The sequence below is a fragment of the Cervus canadensis genome, chromosome 4 (genome assembly GCF_019320065.1).
Source record: "Cervus canadensis isolate Bull #8, Minnesota chromosome 4, ASM1932006v1, whole genome shotgun sequence".
In the NCBI taxonomy this organism is placed as follows: domain Eukaryota; kingdom Metazoa; phylum Chordata; class Mammalia; order Artiodactyla; family Cervidae; genus Cervus; species Cervus canadensis.
The window spans coordinates 102,168,114-102,175,587 of NC_057389.1; the positions used below are offsets into that span (position 1 = coordinate 102,168,114).

The following is a 7,474-nucleotide window of genomic DNA, read 5'->3' on the forward strand; positions in this document are numbered from 1 at the left end:
AAGCTTTTAAGTTTCATTAGGTCCCATTTGTGTATTTTTGCTTTTATTTCCAATATTCTGGGAGGTCGGTCATAGTGGATCCTGCTATAATTTATGTCGGAGAGTGTTTTACCTATGTTCTCCTCTAGGAGTTTTATAGTTTCTGGTCTTACATTTAGATCTTTAATCCATTTTGAGTTTATTTTTGTGTGTGGTATTAGGAAGTGTTCTAGTTTCATTCTTTTATAAGTGGTTGACCAGTTTTCCCAGCACCACTTGTTAAAGAGGTTGTCTTTTTTCCATTGTATATCCTTGCCTCCTTTGTCGAAGACAAGGTGTCCATAGGTTCGTGGATTTATCTCTGGGCTTTCAATTCTGCTCCATTGATCTATATTTCTGTCTTTGTGCGAGTATAAGGTACTATTAAAGAGACTGAACTAAAATTCCAAATCCAGCTATATGCCCTGTTTATGAAATATGGGCTAAGTCACTTCAGTTGTGTCTGATTCTGTGACCCCATGAACTGTAGCCCGCTGGACTCCTCTGTCCATGGGATTCTCCAGGCAAGAATACTGGAGTCGGTTGTCATTTTCTCCTCCAGGGGAGCTTCCCGACCCAGGGATCAAACCCATGTCTCTTATGTCTCCTGCTTTGGCAGGCGGGTTCTCTACCACTAGTGCCTCCTGGGAAGCCCATTTATGAGATACACTACGTAAAACAGCACAGTTAAAAGTAAAAAGATGCTAACATACAAAGATAAATCTTATGTAGTTATATTAATATCAGACCAAACAGACCTCAGGCAAAAAAAAAAAGTGATAGACCCTGAAAAAGTTTTCACAAATTTGTAAGAATTCTTAGTATTAGAGTCTACATTCTCTAAGAAATTCTCAAGAGAATTGAGTTAGAATTAACAACAAATTAGTTTTTTTTTTAATTTCCAAATATAATTAGTTTTTAAAGAACACTTCTGAATTACCATGTGTCAAAGAAGAAAATGTAATGGAAATTAGAAAATATTAGTGAACTTTTTTAATCTGGATGCAGGTTACAAAAGTGGTCTTACTTTTGAAAATGCATCAACCACTTATGATTACTCACTCTTCTGTATATAACATTTCAGTAAAATGTTTACAGAAAAAACTAAAACCTTTAAAGCAGCCAGGGGGGAAAATATTAAGTTCAAAAGTGTGACAGTGCGGTAAACAGCTTACTTTACATCAGCAACAAAGGAAGCCAGATGAAAGCAAAGCGACATTTTCAGCGTGCTGAAAGAAAACTGCCCACCCAACAAAAACATTTCAAGACTGAGGTTGAAATAAAAACTTTTTCAGACAAAACCGTTAGTTTGCCAGCAGCCGACTCACGCTCAAGAAAATATTAAGTTCTATTACTTCAGCCAAGAGGAAAGTAATGGAAGGTCAAGATGCAAGAAGGAGCAAGGAATAAAGTAAATACATGTGAAAATGTAAACCTAGGTTGCGTAAAACAGTGTTTCCTGAAGTTAAGAAAAATGATAGAATTAAAATATACACAAGGAAAAAAAAACACGTCCTGAGGTAGTAAATGGAGTTAAAGTTTTCCAAGTGCATGATTGTGAGGGAGGCCAGTAAAAACACTGACGAAATCTGCATTTTTATAAGCATGCATTATCGTTCTAAGGGCTTCCCTGGTGGCTTAGTTGGTAAAGAATCCGCCTGCAATGTGGGGGACCTGGGTTCAATCCCTGGGGTGGGACGATCCCCTGGAGAAGGGCATGGCTACCCACTCCAGTGTTCTTGCCTGGCGAATCCCATGGACAGAGGAGCCTGGCGGGCCACAGTCCATGGAGTCGCACAGAGTCGGGCTCGGTTGAGAGACTAAGCGCAGCACATTATGTTTTCTAAGGGAATCACTAAAATAAGAAAATAATTGCAATTTCCAAATGTTCCGAGGGAAAGCAATGATTTTTTTAAAGCCACACACAGACAAAACAACCTAAAAGGTGGCCAGAGAAGATAAAAAGGAACATAAGGGGTAGAAACAGCAAACAAAACAATACAGTAGATTTAAACCTAGGTTTAAGTGTCAGATCAGTTCTGACATTAAATGTACATGGGCTAAATATTCCAGCTAAAGGTCAGTTTGTCACACTGGATTTCTTAAAATTCCAACTCTGTTATTTATAAGAGATGCATCAAAACCATTAGGATGCAGACAATTTAAAAATAACAGGATGGGGAACATAACCATAGAAATACCAAAAGAAAGCTGGAATGGTTAAGTTAATATTAGGCAACATATGCTTTAAGGCAAAATCTTTGCTGGAGATAAAGAGGGACATCATAATAAAAATAATAAAAGATTTACTTCATTAGGAAGATAAAATTTTAATTTGTGTGACCCTAATAACATGGTCTCAAAATACATAAAGCAAAAATTGACACAACTACAAGGATAGTTAAGTCCACAGTAAGAATGAGCAATTTAAATTCCTCTCTCTCAGCAATTGATAGAACAAGTAAACCCAAAGAAGTAAAGAGAATATTTGAACCATACAATGAATTTTATGTAATGGACCTGTATTTGTGGAACACTGTATTCAGCAACTACAGAATACATTTTCCTTTGAAGCACACAGTTATAAAGCAAGACTGAAGGAAATAGTCCCTTGGCCAAATGCTGCTTAGTTAGGAATCCGTTTCAAAAACAATGAGAAAAATATCCATTCTTTAGGAACCAGTTCTAAACAATCCATTGATCAAGGAAGGAATTCTAGGAAAAGTACAGATTTTTAACAGAAAAGTAATGAAAATACTGCATTTCAAAACTTGTGCAATGCAGCTAACTAGCAATTTGAAGGAAATTTGTGAGGCCTTAGGTTTATAAATACTAGATATTACAATATATGCTTATGTAATGTATGTTGCATATATGTAATATATAATGCATGCTGCACGCTAAATCACCTCAGTCATGTCCAACTCTTTGTGACCCTATGGACTGTAGCCCGCCAGGCTCCCCTGTGCCTGGGATTCTCCAGGCAAGAATACTGGAGTGGGTTGCCATGCCCTCCTCCAGGGATCTTCCCAACCCAGGGGTGGAATGGCATCTCTTTTGTCTCCTGCATTGGCAGGCAGGTTCTTCACTACTAGTGCCACCTGGATTCCCATATACTATGACCTTATGTATAAAACAGAAAGACTTTTGCAACTTCATGGGCTGTAACCTGCCTGGCTCCTCTGTCCATGGGACTTCCCAGGCAGGAATACTGGAGTGGGTTGCCTCTTCCTTCTCCAGGGATCTTCCCGACCCAGGGATTAAATCCACATCTCCTGCATTGGCAGGCAGATTCTTTACCACTGAGCCACCTGGAAAGCCCACTGTGTATAAAATATAAAAGAATGAAAAGAATGAGCTTAGCATCCATCTCAAAAAGTTAGAAAAATAAAATAAACCTACGAGCATAGAAAGGAAATAACAAAGAACAGATATGAGGGAAATAGAAAGCTTTCAATAAAGAGAATCAACAAAACAAGCCGGCTATTTAAAATTGAAGATCTGCTGTAAATTTTGAGCAAGATAAAGGCACTAAGGCTGTTATTGGAAATGGGGGAGAAACATCATTACAGCTTAAAAGTATTAAAAAGATGAGCGCAGGGCATGTGCCACTTCACAAAGACACTCAGTCCACTTTCTGGCCACCAAGTTGTGTGCCCGGCTCGGACTTCATCCACACTGGGGAGAGGTATGTTTTTCTGATCCTCCTGAATTAAACCACATGGGCAAGAAGAACACTGAATAAAGAGAGATTATGAACAACTTTATGCAAGCAAACTTGAAAATTTTAGATACCTTGGATAAATTCCTGGAGGGAAAAAATATAAACTCAAAAAGAAGTTAAAATCTAAATAGTCCTATAACTACTAAAGAAATTAAGCTAGTCAGAACTCCAAATCCAAATGACTTTATTGGGAAAGTTCTACGAAGAAAAAAGAAAAAATTTCACAAACTCTCCCAAAGAATAAATAAATATGAAACACTCATTTTATGAGACTAGCATGTCCCTGAAGCAATAGGAGACAAGAAACTTATAATCTGTCTCAGTGAGATTAGATGTGACCAGAGATGTGGAAATCCTAAATAAAATTCCAGGGGTTCAGGGCAGGTGGTGTCATGTATAGAAAAGACATACCATTGTGACTAAATTCAGGTTAAATCCTGGGAAGGCAAAGTTGGCTTCATACTGGAGTATCAATCCACTGGCAATGTATAAAGTATTTGATAAAATTAAACATTCATTCATGATTTAAATGGATAAACAACCCTTAAGCAAACTACAGGGCTTCCCTGGTGGCTCAGTGGTAAAGAACCCACCCAGAGACACGGGAGACACAGGTTCGATCCCTGGGTCGGAAAGGTCCCCTGGAGGAGGAAATGGCAACCCGCTCCAGTATTCTTGCCCAGGAAATGTCATGGACAGAGAAGCCTGGTGGGCTACAGTCCATGAGGTCACAGAGGGTCAGACACGACTGAGTGACTAACACACACACATGGTTAGATATACCCTGAGTATAGAGTCACAATATCAAAGACACCAGCACTCCTTGTGGGTTCTCAAAGGGTCGAACTCAACTTACTGACTAAACAGCAACACTTCTTGTGGAAGGCAGAAGAGTGCTTCCCCCTGCCCCGACTCAAGATGCCCATGTTCTAAACCATCAAATCTATGAATATGTTAAGTTACATGGCAGAGGGGAGTTAAGTTTGCCAGTGGGATTGATTGCTAATCAGCTGAGCTCAGTAGGGAGATTGCCCTGAATAACCTAGGTGAGCCCAGCGTAATTACAGTAGTCCTTAAACGTGGGAGAAAGTGGCAGAAGAGGAGGAACTGGAAAGTGGCCGTGTGTGAGGGACTCTGCTTAGTGCTGCTGGGCTTTGAAGATGGAGGAAGGGGTCATGGGCCAAGGACACAGGCAGCCTCTAGAAGCTGGAAACACTGAGGAGACATATTCTCCTGTAGAGACCCCAGAAAGGATACTTTCCTTCTGATAACCTTGCTTGTTAGCCTGGTGAGACCCATTTTAGACTTCTGACCTCCAGAACTGTTACATTCATCCATCTGTGTTGTTTTAACCTGGTGATTTGTTACCGCAGCAATGAGAAACTAATACACTCCTCAAATTGAATTACAGATTAAATGCATTTCCCAATAAAATCTGCATCAGGTTTCTGTGAGACTTGACAAACGAATCCGGAAATGGACATAGAAGGACTTCTCCAGTGGTCCAGTGGTTCAGTATCCGCCTGCCAGTGCAGGGGACATGGGTTCAATCCCTGGTCCGGGAAGATTCCACATGCCTTGGACCAACCAAGCCCATGCGCCACAACTGCTGAAGCCCACACGCTATAGAGCCTGTGCTCCACAGCAAGGGAAGTCACTGCTATGAGACGCTCCCGCTTGCTGCAACTAGCGAGGAGCCCCCATTCGTGGCAACTGGGGAAAGCCCAGTGCATCCAAAAATTAACTAATTAAATGTACATAGAAGATCAGAGGGCCAAGAAGAGGAATCTTGAATAAGATGGGATGGCTTTCTTAGCCGGGCACCTAGACCTACTCAGTGAGCAGTGATTCAGACACAAAATAACATAGTGTGATTCCTTTGGGATGAAGTTTAAAAACAGGCTTAACCTAAACTGTATTCTTCAGGGATGCTTCTAGGGTAAGAGAAAACCTCTGAAGACTGAGATGAAGATAAGTCAGAGCACAGCTACTGGGGGAGTGGGGAGGAGAGGAGAAGGACCAGAGGATGTGGGCTGGGATGCTGGTTGTATTCTATTTCTTTTTTTTTTTAGTTGGAGGATAATTGCTTTACAACGTTGTGTTGGTTTCTGCCATCCATTAACATGAATCAGCTATAGGTATGCATATGTCCCATCCCTCTTGGATCTCCCACCCACCTTCCACACCTCCAGGTTGTCACAGAGCATCAGGTTGATGTGTTATACAACAACTTCCCATTAGCTATCCATTTTACGTATGGTAATATATATATTTCAATGCTACTCTCGATTTGTCCCACCCTCTCCTGCCCCCACTGTGTCCATAATCTCGTCTCTATATCTGAGTCTCTATTCCTGCCCTGCGAATAGGTTCATCAGTACCATTTTTTCCTAGATTCCATACGTATGCATTAATATACAATATTTGTTTTTTCTCTTTCTGACTTACTTCACTCTGTAATAACAGGCTCTGGGTTCATCCACCTCACTCAAACTAACTAAAATCCATTCCTTTTTATGGCTGAGTAATACTCCATTGTGTATATGCACCACAACTTCTTTATCCATTCATCTGTAGACAGACAACTAGATTGTGCATGTCCTGGCTGCAGTAAATAGTGCTGCAGTGAACACTGGTGTACATGTGTGTTTTTCAATAATGGTCTTCTTGGAGTTTGCTCAGTAGTGGGATTGTTGGATCATATGGTCGTTTTATTTTTAGTTTTTGATTGGGTTGTTTATTCTTCTGATACTGAGCTGCATGAGCTGGAGATTAATCCTTTGTCAGTTGCTTCATTTGCAATTATTTCCTCCCATTCTGGTGGTTGTCTTTTCATCTTGTTTATGGTTTCCTTTGCTGTGCAAAAACTTTTAAGTTTAATTAGGTCCAATAAAAACAGTGGTTAGATGCCATGAAGTAGGAGGCAATGCCTTAACAGTATGGATGTTGTCAGGCCCAAGGGCCTCTTCCATCCTTGTTAAAGGGAGTGCTGACCTTCTCTCCTTTCATACAACACCATATTCTATTTCTCAAGTGGGTGGTGGTGACACAGATGGTTGCCTCATAATTCTGTTAAATTGTACATTTTTTTAAAGGAACATTACAAGTATAATATTAAAATCCCCCCAATTTAATGTACTAAAATCAATTCAGTTCAGTCATTCAGTCGTGTCCGACTCTTTGCGACCCCGTAACTGCAGCACGCCAGGCCTCCCTGTCCATCACCAACTCCCAGAGTTTACCCAAACTCATGTCCGTTGAGTCGGTGATGCCATCCAACCATCTCATCCTGTCGTCCCCTTCTCCTCCTGCCTTCAATCTTTCCCAACATCAGGGTCTTTTCAAATGAGTCAGCTCTTTGCGTCAGGTGACCAAAATATTGGAGTTTCAGCTTCAACATCAGTCCTTCCAATGAACACTCGGGACTGATTTCCTTTAGGGTGGACTGGTTGGATCTCCTTGCAGTCCAAGGGCCTCTCAAGAGTGTTCTCCAACACTACAGTTCAAAAGCATCAATTCTTCGGCGCTCAGCTTTCTTTATAGTCCAACTCTCACATCCATACATGACTACTGGAAAAACCATAGCCTTGACTAGACAGACCTTTGTTGATGGCATCCAGTCCCATCACTTCATGGCAAATAGTTGGGGAAACAGTGGAAACAGTGGCTGACTTTATTTTTTTATGCTCCAAAATCACTGCCGATGGTGATTGCAGCCATGAAATTAAAAGA

General features: G+C 40.7%; 1 non-coding gene across 1 annotated transcript; it reads right to left on the minus strand.

The window, feature by feature from the left end:
* Positions 1–6,632: 6,632 nt before the first annotated feature.
* On the minus strand, positions 6,633–6,758 carry LOC122441150. The gene has a single exon (XR_006269281.1). It is a non-coding gene; the product is annotated as a U6atac minor spliceosomal RNA (small nuclear RNA).
* Positions 6,759–7,474: the final 716 nt, after the last annotated feature.